We start from the raw sequence: 16,255 nt of genomic DNA, 5'->3' as shown, positions 1-16,255 counted from the left end.
CCATGACCTTTGACCTTTGACCACCAAAATCTAACCAGTCCATCCTTGAGTCCAAGTGGATGTTTGTGCCAAATTTGAAGAAATTCCCTCGAGGTGTTCCTGAGATATCACACGAGAATGGGACAGACGGACGATCCAAAAACATAATGCCTCCAGCCAAGGCTGTCGCCGGTGTGGAGGCATAAAAATCACTAAATGCAGGTTTTATATCTTTTCACCAGACTGCTTTGAATTATCGATCACACAGTATTGTGGGTCTAACAGTTCCTTCTAGGCAGCAACAACAATTCAGCAAGTACACAGGGGGCAATCTAAAACAGCTATATCAGGGGGTCACTTCTAACCACAATTCCTTTCATTGGAAACTTCACAAATAACAAGTCTCAGTACCTTAATTTCTGTGTCACAAAAGGCTGCATATCATCTCAAAAGAAAACGTGTTCCAGGCAATTTACTGTAACAAGATACTGTGCTGCTATGGATCATACCTGGACTTGCAGGTCAAGTTACCGTGTACATGTCAGGTAATATCCTTTATTGGCAAAGCTGAGGAAATTCAAAACATTAGAAACCAATCTTTCTTCCTTAGTAGAAGTTTAGTAAGAGTTTTGGTTTACTTGAAAGAGGAATGGACCTGGGTGGGTCAAATTGACACTGACATTTTAGTGAAGTTCATCATAATGGGACAATGAATGACCCTAAACCTGCACCACGTCATACCAACAAACATAGACTTTTTATTTTTGTAATAAGCTTTCTTTACATAATATGAGTAAATAACAACCTGCATATAATCCATGTATTTCAGAAAAGATCTTGTATCTAAATAAAACTCAGTTTCCTTCTCTGGTAACAAAAGAACCTTGAGAAATGACATCCCCTAAGCTCACCCCACAGCCACCCGACACCTGCTTATAGAGATTACACAACCCATTAACTCCACCTAAAACATTGGGTGCAGCCAGCCTGCAGCCAAGCTCCTTAGAGTCTCCATTATAGCAGAAACTGTCTTTGAACTGCTGTTGAAACAGAATTTCTACCTTTGCAGCAAGAAGGCCACAAAGAAGCAGGGCATCAGCCACGTTCAAGTGCACAGCCATCACAAATGGACCAATAAATCAAGAGACAAAAGCCCCTCAATGCTGGGATAGGAGTGGTGATACACCAAGTCAGAGTTGTAAATGGACCTGTTATGGCTTCCAAAGGTCCCCTGGCTATCAGAATAAGCCATAATAGCCATGTGACTGCAGCATGAATGGGAGGATGAATAGGATTAACTTCACAACTCATTAATCGGACTGTCTCCTGCACCCCTACCAATAATCAGCTGAGGATTCCCCAACATGACAGCATACCGGATGCACAGGACAGACTATGTCTACAGTGCATTTGTCAATATTGATCACTTTTCCTGCAGCTCATAAATGTGTTACTTTTGTCTGTGACAAGGTCTCACTTGGGGAAAGAGATCTTTGTTCTTGTTCTTGGAGGCACTAATCAGCCTGCCAACACACATGATTCAATAATCCTCCCTGGATAGAAGTGCATCCAACGCTGGTAAATGCCAGAGTCAAGTAAACACTAGTTTTGGTCCAATATAAACCACAGGAAAGGCTTCACCAAGGAAATGAACCAAGATCTGTGAACATGAAGTCATATGGACTGACTTGGATTGTCCTCCTGCATCAGAGCTACATGGACCAACAAGGGGAAATAAAATTCTGATGACTAACAGCAAGTCTTGCAGCATTTCACCACACCTTGTGTGTTTATCTTCACTTGTTGGCTATTAAGAGCTCATAAATAAATTGATGATTATGAGCATTATTAGTCATGATTGTAACTATACCTTGTATGTCATATATAGTGGGAAACAGGCAGGGGTGTGGCAAAAAATGAGGCATTTTGTGTCATATTGCTGGGGACAGTTACTGAGTAGTCGCTGCATTACACTCACTTCTTATTTAGGAATCGCTAAAATACATACAAGCTCAATACCTGCATATATGACACCATGGTTACAGAATAATATTGCATGCCATTAATAATTTAATAATTTACAAGCGGTTTATCTTTTTGACAAAAGTTGAAATCACATATCTACTGTCAAATACTGTGGTTGGTCCATTTGCTTTCACACCATAAACAAAATGCATCACAGTTTGCTTTGAAGCAGACTGAGAGCCTCCTTTTCAGGCAGTCTTGGTTCAGGTTTTGGTCTGCACCAGTTCGAGTTTAATTGACAACTTTCATGCCAACCTAAACAAAGCTAACCTGATGAGCAAATGCATCAGTCTGTCTGAACTGAACCAAACAGGCTAGATGTGAAAGCACCCTAAGACTTCACATATTAAATTTTGTACAAAGAGTTATTTTGACATTTTGACTTGTCATAGTAGGAAAAGCAAAGATGTTATTAATTACATTAACGATGCCTCTGTTCTATTCATGTGTCATGACAGTGTGACACTGAGGCAGCTAAATGAAATTCAGACATCACTAACTGTATTATTTACACCTGGGCTTTTCCTACTGTGACATGTCAAAATGTCTTCAGTGTAAAAGGCCTGCTGGGGTGAGGTGCCTTCTTGATTTGTGTCACAGAACGTTTCAGCAGTTTTGGCAGAACTGTCAACACATCAATCAATGTTGTCAATCTCTAATCTCTTAAAAATGTTTATTGTGCTCACTTTTAAGTACACAAGGGTTTTAAACAAAGCGCACATGGATGCTTAACTTATGCTTATGAAGGAATGCCTAGCAAACTGGACAGAAGTGGCCTGACTGAACTTCAAGCCAAACTGATTCATCACTGATCAAATTCAGCTGTTTTTTGTGAATTCTATAAGCACTTCTACTTGCACCACCTCCCACTCTCGCATCAACCTCTAAACACGAGACGAGGTTCATTTGTCATGGAAGCATGGACCTAAATTAACTCACAATGTGACAGAAAATCTTGTCACAGAGTCAACTTTCTCAAAATGCTCCAGACCAAAAAGAAAAACTGTGGATCTGATCACATTATAAAGTGAAGCAATGACTTGGTGATAGGAGCGATAAATGGGTAGATTAGAAGTAAATGAAGAGGCCTGTAATGGCATCAACACAATCTGGTCTGTCAGCACCACTCCCTCAAAGACTTCCTGTAGGAACATCTGTGTCCAAAGGCCATTCTTTTTAACGTACTAAAATAAAAGAAACACAGATTTTAAGTGCAGGTCAAGATTCTGCAGTTGCTAGGAGACCACTGAAAACCTGGTTAAAGCAAAACTCTTATTCAAAAGTAACTTAAATTCGATTTCACATGCCTTATAATTACTTTTGAAGAAATTGCCCAGGTTAAATGCAAAGTGACTGCACTGGCTAAGGTTCAAATCTTTATATCTGCTGCTGAAAAAGAGCACAATACCCATTAAACCTTTGCTGGATAAATAATGTCACTTAAGGATGGATTGGTAGCTGGTGGCTGCTGGTGTGCAGAATCCAGTGAAGATCCTTGAAATAAAATAGGTCACATCTTATGAACTCAATATGCACAACAGGCAATGTATAACTTTACACTGGTGTTTTCATTGCCTTAAAGCTTCATACTGCAAACCTCTTTGGCAAAAAAAAAAAAAACTCCCATTGGCCATTAAGTAACTTGAAGAATGTCAATGCAAATTTGTGTTACCGGGACAACAGTTACCTCAGGCTGCTTCTTCATGAAACCTTTTTTATTTGGCTGCGCATAGAGAGCTGCAGTCAAGGACATGGAGACACCTGTAAAGAGGGACAGGAGCCCAATATAGACCTGAGGTGTCAACCAACACCAGGGCTCCATGATGGCAACAGAGACAGGACTTAATTCTCAGGGAGGGGCAGAACAGGAGTTTGTGCCTCACCTACAGTATGCAGGTGCACCCCTCTAATATAAAATATACAAGGACAGCCTGGCCTGAATACTTCATTCCTGTTGTATTTTACTCTTATATGCATACATCTACCAAACACAAAGGCAACTCTGTCTTGACATCACATCTACTTGTGATTATACTGGTTCTCCAACTGTAAGCAATGATGTGATGAGTCTCAGAGGTTTAGGGGTTCAATGCCCACTTAGGTCACTCTTGATTTAAATGTAAGGCCTCAAGGTGCAATAAGGAGCTTTGGATAAAATCCTCCAATGAATAGCAGGTATGAGTGCTAGGGAGGGCTTGCAGGTTGATTTAAAGCCTGGTGAGAGACAGAGATTTCATCCACACTAATATATTTTCATTTTAAAACAGCAATTTAAAACGAAAACGATCTTCATCTACACAAGCGTTTTAGCACCGCTTCAGAAATAATCTCCATCCATACTAACACTTACTTACACTGGGCATGTGCGTGCCAGTGTAAACAGGAAACAGATATTCTATTCTGCAGTTGGTTGCTTAGTTGTAGAAAAAACCACGGAGGAAGAGCAGCAGTGAAAAGTAAGACCACAGATTTCTTTGATTGGACCGACGATGAGGTAGAACTATTAGGCCTACTGAAAGTAACACAAGTATAAGGAAAGTTACCCTTTTCTTCTGGAAAAGGGTCACGTGATAGGGGCGTGACGAATCAGGAGAGGATACTTCGTGACTGAAAAAAGTTCAGCAGTGTTTTCTCTCTTTCAGGGGTTCGAAACGCTGGAGTAGTATGAATGCTAAGCGTAAATGTAGCAAAAGCCATGCATTTTAAAACAAAAACTTATTAGTGTGGATGTAGCCAGAGTTAAGATGAACTGTCCAACTGTTCACTGATCTTCATCTTAATACCTCTTATCTTGTGTTCAACTTCCTTTTCTTTCTTTTATCATCAACCTGTCATGTCTCACACTTTTTATTAAAAAAGAAAGTGCTGGAGCTTGGGCAGGAAATTAAATCAACTTTTACATTTTAAAATGGCCGTAGAAATAAAAGATCAAATGAAACTTGACATTTTTAGGCTGAATGGCTAATGGCTTTCTATCCCATTAAAAGTTTCATTCCAAATATGAAACAGCGTCTGAAACTTTTGGTGACCAAATTCAAAAAAGAATTCACCAGTATATTTTTTTGACACCTACTATTTTTCAAAATACATTTGCAATCAATAGGACTGTAGTGTGCTGGTCGACTGGTCGATTAGTTGGTCGATATGCTCTCGTCCAACCAAATTCTCATTGGTCGAATAATCGCTGTATTACTTTCAGAAGGAGAAAAGTGCTACATCAATAGCTTTTCAGGATTAATCCATTATTTCCTGCGGCGGGAGGGTCAGACTAACAAATTAACTGCGAAAACTGGGGTGTATTCAAAAACACCCCCGTTGTTTTCACAACTTTAAACTCGCCCAACCTAATGGAGACTGCTAGGGTTAACCGTACTCTATGTTTACTGAGCATTTACTGAACATTTACTGAATCAGTGTTTCTCCTATAATTAAAACAACAAGAACCTTCGCCAGGCCAAGAAATATTTTTAATGCCAAAAATAACGCCAAATATCCCTTAATTCGGAAATCAATAGCATTTGGGAGCCTCTGTGCAGCGCTGTTCTGAAACATGAGTCAACCTCTGTGTCGTTACCTAGGAAACTATTGGTAGCCTAACTCCGTTTAGGAATAGGGCATTGCGTAATATGTTTGCGTAGCGAGTGGGAAAGAGCGATCGGCAGGAAAATGACGGTGGATGCGAGCAGAGCAGACGAAAAGGTTAGCAGTAAGTTGTCAGACTGTAGTGTAATAGTTAATAAATGCTAAAAAGATTATGTACGATTTCAGTCAACCAAGATTTTTTTTGGTTGACTATGGCCCTAGCAATCACAGCATTCAAAATGGAGCTGGGTGATTAATCGAATATTATTTTCAATTATGATTTTGGCTACAACGATTATAAATAAGATAATCGAGATAAAATGATTATTGTGCCATATTCCATTTCTCAATGATTCTCTTGTTTTGCCTTGTGTTATATATCCAGCACATCATATGTCAGAGTAGCCGGACAGCGCAGTGAGAGACAGACAGGCAGAGCGGAGATCTTCTTCACAGCGCCAATGTGTCTGAATTTAACAAACGGTCAAATGTTCAGCGGTGGAAACTGACTTATTTAGACATCTACAGGCTACTTTGTTTTAGTTTCAGTCAGACTTTGGATGCTATTATTTTAGATATGAGGCTTCTTCATTCCATGTAATGATCTCTCCTTTCATCCAGTCACTCGGTGCTGTGCTTTCTATGTCTGCTCTGTTATTGTGCGCATGCTCACTTGTACAAAGCTGATTAGAAACCTGGTTACGTGTTTTTATGGCAGAGAAACTGGTGTGTGTATGTGTATATATATATATATATATATATATATATATATACATACACACACACACACACACACACACACACACACACAGAGTATATACTTTATTTATCTATCTCTTCTCTTTTTTTTGCATTCTTTTGTTTTTCAGTTGCATTATATTTAAAGTTCAAGGAAATCCACTGTTAAAAAGACAAGTTTTTTAAAAAGTTCAATAAATGCATGATGTTTCCAAATTCAATGAGTAATAATCATGATCTCAATATTGACCAAAATAACTGTGATTATGACTTTTGCCATAATTGAGCAGCCCTAAATCAAACAAGGCAAACTGAGGGAGGACTAAAACCCTGTGTGAGGTTTGATGTTTAACTGAGATGTTTGTTTAACCTGTCATGCTTTCTCCCCTGGTTAACCGCTAGTTACTGGCATACAACTACAAGTACGCTGCACTCGCCTACAACACAAAACCCCAGAGAGAGCAAAGTGCGCCTGCTCTCTGTTGAACCCTTGTGTGCTTCTTTTTACGGTTCACTATCAGCTCTGCTCTTCTGAGGCACTGCTAAATTAGTCAGGGCTACGTCACCTCCTGAACAACGCCACCACAGTGACTCGGACGCACCATGTTGACTACCATTTAGATAGTCACGGCTGTTTGATTTAATCAAACCTGGCTATTGTCTCTATGGACAGATATGAGGCCATCGTGGTGACGCGACCTCATCCTGCCACACAAAAGCTGCCTCTGTGCGCAGACTGCACACAAACGCTGGCTGACAACACAAGGCTGGGGGATGAAAGGTCTCCTCAGTGTTTGGTGACAGTTATTACCCTCTCCACTGAAACCAAATACCTGTGGGCCCAGATAGCATTATCTTATTGTGAGGCACACTGGGGGCCGGCCTGTAATCAGGGCCTGGGCCTTGATCAGTGCTCCTCCCCAGGTTTGATGCCACCCCCTCCTCCCCCATCTGTTACCACACCACAAGGCTATGGAGGTACTTTGTAGACATTTTAAAGCAAATACAAGTGCTGCTGCTATGCGTGGTGAAGTCTTCAGAAAGAACAGGACTGGACTGATATTTAAAGGGAAATTTAGAGAGTGCCATGACTATCTGATGAAATTGCCCAGAAACCTGCAGACAAATATTCACACTATATATACACTTTTGCCCATGTTTAAATGTTCAACACATCATTACGAGATCAGTGGGGCAATTTCCGCTGCTTGAATTCAGCTGTATTTGGCAATCTTGTTTCTGACAAGATTCTGATGGGTGATAGCAAAGTAAGCAATGTGGATTTCAACTTATTTCATGAAGCAAAACAAAATCTCTCAAAATGGCGAATTCCACACTGCACTGTCAACTCGCTGTACTTATTCATTCAGCCGTGGCATGTGAAATAAGAAAGTGGCATTGAAAAGAAGACAAAATATGAGCTGAGGAGCGAGGAAAACAAACATGGAGATAGCAGAGTTTTAGAAAAGGAAAGTGGCTGTTAGTCCCATTTGGGAGGTAAGAGGTTTAGCGAGCAGAATCCTTAGCAATGTTAACCTTAGTCTCACAGCAGGCCCGATCAGATTAATATTACCTCTACTGCAGTCACGGCTGATGTGCACTGCTGGGACACTGCTGCATAAAACATATGTTCATTTCAATTAACAAACCAACTTTAGTTGAGCCCCATCAAGAAGCAGTGCTGCAACAAGAGCAATAAAAGTATATTCATGCGCATCTTTGAAAGTGACTACATAGTGGCTTTGTGGTTTGTACGATCACCTAACAGCAAAAGGGTCCTGAGTTTATATATCAGCTCTGGTTCCTTGTGTGTGAAGTTAAGATATAAAAGTTTGGTCAATCAGAAACTCTAAACTGGCCACAAATATGCATGTGTTTGTGTGTGTTTACCCTGGGATGCACTGGTGACCTCTCCATGGTCTTTCCCAAGAGTAACACCACAACTAGATGATGCATAACCATTTACGTCATCTCAGTCTCTTTAGAAATTGTTCAAAAATGGACAGGATTCAGACATGTGTGAAACTAATACCTCTGCAGTGGTTTTGGGAACTGAATTGCTCATGATGTACATGACTTATTCACTTCTCCTACTGAATTCAACGTCTATGTCAGGCTACTCAGCCCAAAAGAACGCTCTATTTCCCAAACAGGAAATGAATGAATGGATGGTCTTTGAGAGCTCTGGAGATTAATACTAGGGGTTAACATGTATGCTTAAGTAGGTCCACTTCTTAATTTAACTGCTGCTAGTCGCTGTATCTATCAACCTATCACAACCTTTGAATACACATCTGGCACCATGTGACCAAAAATTAAGTTAATGTGAAGATGTGAGCAGAAAAAAACATATCTTAAAACAAAAGAGTGGGCCATCTTTTTTTATCATTTGGAGGAATTTTGCGTTAACCTGAATGAAGGCTAACTTGTTATAAAATTATTTGAAATGTAAACATACAAACCCTTTCAGAAACACATCAGGCCTTTCATAATAATCTATGTAGTCTTTTATGTATCAGGCATTAATTCATAGCTTCAAAAAACAACTAACTCTAGGAAATGTGTGTGCAGAGATAAAGTATATAATTTCCCATAAGCACAGCACAATTACAACCTCATTTAACTGTAGGCCCTTTGGTCACACGTGTTGTTATTAAAACCATTAAACAACGTCAACACTGAGGCATACGTTGCTAGGCACAGTAGGTGCATCACAGTCAGACTTTGCCTGGGGAATATTATCAAAACAAAAACAAGGAAGAGAATCTTCAGAATCAATGATAATTAAATTGTTTAGTCTGAGTCACCTCCTGAAAACTAAAAGCTATGCTTGTTTCATTGTTCTCTGAATTCTGTCCCCTCAAACTACAAAGCAACTTTAATAGCACTTTGTCGTTTGTCTCAGCTAACTAAGCAGCAGATAAAGGCATCAATGGAAACCTTACCCACAGTCTATTTGATGATGCCGGCTGCGAGCAGTCTCCTTTAGGTGCACTTTAAATTCATTTTAAGTCCATCAGAGAGAGCAGGTGTGTTTACACTATGCAGGTATCCTCAGCAGCAGCAGGCATGCAAGCTCTCACCACACTGATTAAAGTGAGCTAAATATGGCTTTGTGCTAACACAGACAGTAGGCAGATCAAAGCCCTGATGTCAGAGGGGAGAGGCGGAGCCTACAGCCCGCAGGTCAGGTATCTGCTTCAACTGCACTGGTCCAGCTCCCTCTGCTTTCTAAACACATTCTCCTTCATTCTTAAAGATGTGTGAAGCATGTGCAGGTGAACACTACAGCTGCTTCTTCATCGATCAATCAGACAATAATATCAGCAGTAGTAAGAGTGCTATGTATGCTAGGATCATATAGAGAGAAGGGCAGATGACAATGTTTCGGTGTCGATTGAAATGTCCATGAAACACATAAGATCAACAACAGGTGCTCAACCTCAACCATTAAATTATAGGGAAGCTTTGGGATACTTTACAAGACCGTAATGATATATTCATGTTATTTTTCTGGTATAGTACAAGACAAGTATATACACTATACTGATTACTGCCCAGTGGTTAAAAAAAAGTTAATAATCATAATCATAATCAATCCAATATAAAGATATTAGTAAAAGTCCTGCATTTAAATCTTTACTTAGCCTAAATAAAAGTACAAAATTATTAGCAGCATAACATACTTATAATATCAAAAGTAAAAGTACTCATTAGAGAGCAGATTGGTTCATTACAGTGCTACATTATTATATTACTGCATAATTGTTTTTGATGCATCAACATGTAAACATTACTTTAATGTTAGTTGGTCACAGTGAAGCTAATTTTATCTGCTGGGTTTTTAATCCATGACAATGCCTAACAGATTATCATATTAATGTATGTAAAATCTTAAACTGCAAACTAACAAGTGACAATAGTCGCCACAAATAAATGTACAATATTTCCCTCAGAAATCTAGTGGAGTATAAGTGTAAAGTAGCATAAAATGAAAATCCTAAGCATAAGTACCTCATAATTGAACTAAGGTGCACTTCTTAAGTAAATGTACTTTCCACCACTGCAACTGCCTACTTTTTTGTTGTTGTTGTTGTTGTTGTTGAAGGAATGCAGTCTCACATTTTGAAACAGGTGAACGGGACTATAAGTCTACAGACATGCTAGCGGTTCTGTGAGTCGGCGGTACTTTGAGCTAAATGTTAACATTAGCATGCTAACATGCTCAAAATGAAAATGCTATCATGCTGATGCTAGGCAGGTATAATGTTTACTATGTTCACCATCTTAGTTTAGCATGTTAGCATGCTAACATACGCTAAATAACACTAAACACAAAGTATAACTGAGGCTGATAGGAATGTCATTTGTTTCGCACGTATTTGATCATAAACCAAAGTACTGTACGAATTTAAATATAAACCAGATGATGGTGCCAGATGAAAATTAAAGAGTCATCAAAGTGATTTGAGTTCATCCTGAAGTGTGTAACAAAGTTTGTGGCACTCCAGCAGATGTTGAGATATTTCACAGGATAAGTGAAAAATTTGACCTGCTGGTGGTGCAGAAGAAAATCAATGGATCAACAAAGTCATTAGGATTCATCCTCTTGGTTCCCAGGACATCTGTACCAAATTTAATGGAAATCCAATAGTCCGTCCAACAGTTGTTGAGACATTTCACACAGACACACGAAAAAATGTGTTTTTAGTAGCAGAATAGAGGGGTTTTTGAGGAGTGTTGAAATGTCTTCAAAATGAAAGTGCTGTTACACTATTTACTCAAGCTTTTTTTGTATTTATCTTTAAGGGAAAACAGTGTTTCTGTGACTCAAATGTCATCACTGCAAACATCTAAAACTATGATTACAAGAGAGTTTCACTCACTCTTAATAACGCTGGTAGACATACACCAGATTCTGAGAACTGGTAAATTACACTCATACAGTATGAGGAAGCAGAACAGCAGCAGTACCCCACACAGTACTGACACATGAGCTATCTCAACATTATTTTTTATTGGTTTGGCAAGTCTATCCACAGCAATGGCTTTTGTTCTCATTGCTGAGCATGAAAGTTTCACACTACAGGCATTCACATCCACTGAGTGAACAGACAAAGGCTCAGAGGCCTTTATACCTAGCATTACACGTACCTTGTATTCAGATTGTGTGTGGCTGGATTACATTCACATGTAGGAATTACAAACATCTCCTGTATATATATACTGAAATAAAATGTCAAAATGCAGAATGTTCACACAACTTCCTCCAGCAGCATGTAAATCCAAAAGTAAATACCCCAGCTGGTTTGTACCACATCCATCCTGACAATACAGATTTGGTAAGTATCTCTGTGCATCGCTGTATTTGAACCCCCCCACGTCTGCTGTTTGCTTTGTGTTTGCTTCCTGGTGGATCGACACGCAAAAGGTGTATTTCTGCCCATATGGAGACTCCTAGCAATTACATTTTGATGTTATTGGACTGAAACACATGTTTGGCCACTTCTGGATGCAATTTTCATTATCAGACCTTTGTTTGAATACAGTTTATGCATTATTATAAGATCCAATCTGAGTATTGACAACTGCAAAACACAGAAAACTAGCACTGAATGTTCAGATTCATAATCTTGTTTACTTATTCTCGGAGCAGAACTCGATAAAAGATTTTACCATATTTAGAAAAGATTATTCAGGTCATTCTTGTATGGTATCAATTTGGTATTCATACCAAAACTCAGGTATCATATGAGCCCCAGTAAACAAAACATTTTACACTATATACAGCCCTACTACTGGTTACAGGATAGTCTTTCTAATAACTATGTCATCTCCCTGCTATGGTGCTGCAGTATTTTTTTGTAGAAAGTCAGTGCTGGCATATCATGGCACATCTTTGCAGCACCATCAGCACAGCAACAATTCACAACAAAGTGTTCTTGATAACTCCAAGGAGAGAAGAGACATGACTCCGGGGCACATAGTGTGGACGAGCTGAGGAGATGGCTGCTATTTTGGAACAGTGAGTGCGGCTGCTTGTTTGGCGTGCCACGAGGATTCCAGCAATTCCAGTCTTAACAAAAACTAAGTCAAGGCTTTATTGTGAATATCAGTGGGGGAATTCAACAGTCACCCTCCCAGGCACACAAAACCGTTGCTGGGACGGTGCTACATCATGAACTAGTACCTGTAAGACTTCCTCTAATGCTTCCATTCTATAGTAAATGCAGTGTAATTACAAGGCTGACACTGTGCGTATCCTCCATCATCATTAAATTAGGGGGTTTGTGAAGATGAGAAATTGGCTGGGTTCAGCTTGGAGCCAGCAGAATCCTCGTGGTAATTTACAGTACTCTAAATGTGAGGCCAAGTCCTCTTTCATTTGTCTCTTGTACTGGAGCTAAATACATATTTCTGACTGGGAAGAGACACACAGGGAGCAGACTAATAAGCTTTTGGAAGCATTGTGTAGTCCTCTGCTGATAGCCTCAGCTATGTAATAAAAATATAACTGTTTATGAATATTTGCTGATTTTTGAACTGTTGGCAATATAAGAACTGCTGCTTCGTCTACTGCTGCACTCACTAAAATGCTTACTTTCATATGAATTTGCATATGATTAGAATGCATTCATTTAAAAGAAACCCACCCCTTCAAAATGCACTTGATACTATCATTGCCGTTATTAAAAAAAACCAAACCCAAATGTTCTTTTTTTAGGTCTTGAAAAGTAGGAATTTTTGAGATTTTCACCCACTAGTGTTAAATTATGCAAACACTGGGCTGACTATCTGGGGAAATGTTTAGCACATACTACGGATGCCTGTCAAAGTTCTGATAAGGAAGGCACTGAAATCCAACAATGAAGTTACAGCTGCTCAGTTGTCATGGGAGGATCCCAGTTTATATTTGTGTTGCTATGGACCTCGGTCATATTTCCCTGAAGACATAAAAGTTAAAATTTCGCAACCAAAGTATCTGAAGTGCCATTGTAAATCAGACACACCTTTATATAGGAAGAAGTACTCCCTTCTTTTACACTGTCACCTCCTCTTTGGAATAAAATATGCAGATGTTGAATATTTGGCCTAAATTCAAAAGGCACTGACTCAAATTTACAGGACAGTCCCACAGTGAGAAGCATCCACAAGGAGATGCATCATTATCAAAAAATGTTTGAGGAGTCAAAACCAGTGATTACGGGGGTCATGCCATTATGTCAGTGGTGTGATAAAAAACTGTGTCCAGGCATCAAATTTCTGTGATGGAAAATGAGTGTGTCAATCTTGTGAAATAAAAGGATCCTCTTTATTTTTCACTGGTTAAATGAGGTCCAACAACCCTGGAGGGTCATGAGGTCCATGATGCAACTTCAGAGCAAAGCTATGGGTGTGTTTCAACATGGGAAACCAGAGGGCAGCCATGTTTATGTGCCTGGTCTTTTGCACATGTGTGAGTGGGTGAGGTCAAGTGAGTGTAAATGAATTAGTAGGCTACTCTTTTCCCTTACATGTGTGCAGATCTTCCCACTAGCATGAAAAAAGTATGGAGTGAAATCAACTCTTGCAACCCTTTTAGAGATCTGAAGTCTGTATTGATCAAAAGTGACTTATAATGATCTTAATGTTCCTTATTGACATTTTATTTGAGATACTGTCAATAAAATTTTACAGACACCAATCCACCACCATTAAAAGTCCAGATATATTGGCCTATGCTGCTTCCATTCCCTTTTAATCTATCTGTTGTAACTTTATGGAAGTGCAACACTAAATCACTGCAGCACTCATTTAAGGCTGGGCAATACAGTATATAATCATATACCAGTATTTATCATTATTAAAAAAAAGTCACTACTGTTGTAAAATGTAGTTTCATATCGTATCATTATTATGACGTCACGTTATATTGATTATTCATGTAAAGCAATTATCAAGTCAAATGTCTCACACAATTATTTATGAAATACTTCAATGACAGCTGAAAATGGACTCGTTATGCAAAATGGCATCAAGATATGATTTTTTCAAAGAGGTAATATGATATCATGTCGATAATGAAGTGTTCTAAATGCCTTTTTTTCGTATCTTTACAATAGTTTTTCCATATGTCGTTCAGTGAGGCTATGCTACGTACTTTTAAATCTCCTATTGAATATTCCTGTAGCCTTAACGTGCGTTTTAGATGCTAACTAAAACATTTAGCATACTTTGTGGGGGGTTTTAAAATCTCCTATAGCATGCGTATGGCCTGTATTAAACTTTAGCTGCTTTTGTGTAGTATCATTTTACATTTCTATGGGTCGTCTGTGTTCTTCCTCGCAGTCGCTGAGTTCACAGAAACGTGAGAAGTTCCCACATTGACTCAACAGGCTGTGAGTGAGGATGTCATGGCTACCAAGCAACAAGTTAAAAAAACAGCTTCCCGCAGCCATTAAACAACTTCTGTCAATGTAAAACTCAGTGAAAAGATACAACGTTAAGTCCTTTCATGTAAGTTTGTAACTGGCTACATTGTAAATGAGTCCTCTTACCTCAAGCAGATGGAGCTCAGTGTGAAGCTGCAGCTTTTGGACGCATAATAATCCTCCTAATGGATGGAGTTACAGTGTTTGGAGCTGGGCCGAAATGTCCTTTAAAAAGGTTTGTACTGCTGGGTGAAAAGAAAGAGCGGCGGAGTAGTTTTCCTACGAAAGTGTCCGGTCAAAAACAGGAGAACTGCCTGCACTTTCTTACAGTTGTTAGTGTTTCCCAGGACAACTCAGTAGGCGGAGTCAGCAGCAGAGCTCTTATCAGCACTATTTGCACTGGGGTGTCTTTAAAGGACCAGTGTGAGAGATTTAGTGTCATCTAGCGATGAGGCTGCAGATTGCAGCCAACTGAGTACACCTCTCCTCACCCTCCCCTTCCAAGCATGCAGGAACACCTACGGTGGCCGCGAAACTTGCGAAAAACGCGAAAGGCTCTGTGTAGAGCCAGTGTTTGGTTTGTCCCTTCTAGGCTACTGTAGAAACATGGTGGTGCAACATGGTGGGCTCCGAGCTAGGGGACCCGCATCCTATGTAGATATAAAGGGCTCATTTTAAAGTGACGGACACATGACAATTCTTATTTTCAGGTGATTTTACACTAATTAAAACATACTTATGAATATTACACCCCGTTTCTGCAAAGGCTTTTCCACTACATGCTACAGGTCTTCTGTGAGGTAGCCCTAAATAACTTAAGTTATGGTGGTTTTTTTTAATGAACTACATGAGGTCACGCATTATAATTGTGACTTCTAGATGAGGAGAAAGTTTTGTGGTCACTCCTCATGTGTGGAGTCAAGTCAAAAAAATGTCACAAACTTCCTGTGTGTAGTTTCAAACAAGCTCCCACAAGGCTGACTGACTGGTGCAGGAAATTGAGTTGAATGATGTCTTTGGGCAATTAAGATAAGTTAAAATTATTATAAAATGTGTTTTCAAGACCCTCTTTGTCCTGACTTATTCTTGTTTGCATAGTCACATTGGTGTTTTTCTTCTGTAGCTGTGTTAAATATCCCACTGAATTGCTTAGAAACACGTCGTTTGGAGCATAGCTTATTTGTTTTGTGACTCCATATCCCATCATGCCCAGAGGAGCCTGTAGCGAGCTAGACCTTCCACTAGCTTTCATTTTGAAAATAAATTTGCAAAGCACAAAAAGCTGCAATTGCTGTGCCATTGAGAGAGACTTTACCATGTTCCCTATCATTAATAAGGAAGGCAGAAAAGGGAATTAAGTTAGGAGTTATTGCACATTTTGTTGAATTTTAGTTGTTGCATTACTGAACTATATGTGCTGTTTATCTTCAGCTTCATATTGGTGTAGATACAAGACAGTTTCCACCAGCTTCACTTTCCCATCCACTATAACTAATAACTACTTACTGTAATTCCATTGT

The 16,255-nt window shown here is 39.3% G+C and overlaps 1 protein-coding gene across 5 annotated transcripts in view; it reads right to left on the bottom strand.

Annotated features, from left to right (window-relative positions):
* The window catches only part of LOC137186726 (A-kinase anchor protein 13), a 110,260-nt gene extending 95,146 nt beyond the window's left edge, over window positions 1–15,114 (bottom strand). For 2 of the 5 annotated variants that reach the window (XM_067595790.1, XM_067595785.1), the window contains exon 1: window positions 14,862–15,114. The gene's annotated coding sequence lies outside the window, so the exon portion shown is untranslated. The remainder of the gene's footprint in view (window positions 1–14,861) is intronic. The other 3 variants (XM_067595779.1, XM_067595799.1, XM_067595805.1) reach the window with 2 other exon arrangements.
* Window positions 15,115–16,255: the final 1,141 nt, after the last annotated feature.

The sequence above is a fragment of the Thunnus thynnus genome, chromosome 1, assembly GCF_963924715.1.
Source record: "Thunnus thynnus chromosome 1, fThuThy2.1, whole genome shotgun sequence".
NCBI lineage: Eukaryota > Metazoa > Chordata > Actinopteri > Scombriformes > Scombridae > Thunnus > Thunnus thynnus.
Note: the sequence above shows the minus strand (reverse complement) of the source record. Positions and strands in the feature narration are given on the sequence as shown.